Source organism: Acyrthosiphon pisum, chromosome A2 (genome assembly GCF_005508785.2).
Source record: "Acyrthosiphon pisum isolate AL4f chromosome A2, pea_aphid_22Mar2018_4r6ur, whole genome shotgun sequence".
Taxonomy (NCBI): domain Eukaryota; kingdom Metazoa; phylum Arthropoda; class Insecta; order Hemiptera; family Aphididae; genus Acyrthosiphon; species Acyrthosiphon pisum.
In genome coordinates, this window is record NC_042495.1 from 701,353 (window position 1) to 702,159 (window position 807).

Genomic DNA, 807 nt, shown 5'->3' on the forward strand with positions numbered 1-807 from the left:
TTCGGATATCGTGCTCATACTTCAACTAAGCTAATAAGTTTGATAGAGAATCTCGACCAAGTACTGCTGCTTTATGTGGCATGTGCAGAAGTCGTAGGTACCTACACATTAAACAAAACTACTCAAAATATTAATTTTAGTTGTATTATTGTTATTTGTTTCTGTAAAGTGTAAAGATTTGTGGTTTGACAATAGTTATTATTTTGAATGATTTCACGATACCAGATACCTATCTAATATAAAATATTTCAATTTAAAATTATTTAGGTATGTTATTTATGTAGGCATGCATAATAATTAATAAATGTAAATTGGAAGTTCCTAAACATGAAAATCATTGTTATAAAAATTAAAAACCAATGTTATGATTATTTAATTTGCATATTATTTTGGTGTTGGTAACACTATAGGTATACTATAGTCTCCTCGCGTATTCCTTATTAAATAAGAAGTTTGGGGTTTAAATAATTAAAAATATTCTAATGTTAATGACGTATGTGTAGTAAAGAATAATAAATTAATAGTTTATGCTAATCCAATGAAATACTCATAATAAGTAAATTATACACTACAATCAAAATAATTAATTTAAATTTAAAATTTTCGAGTTGTAATCATTGTAGAAGATTTAAGAGTAATATTGTATTGATTTCCAATATTTATGAAATTAAGATATCGACATCTTGTTAGCTTAAAGCAGAGATCTGTTGTCGGAGTTGGACATACTATAACGGATCCTATCAGGTATTATTAATACTTTTTAGTTGTTATCTACTGCCTGCTGGTAATTTCATATTCTTGGATGAT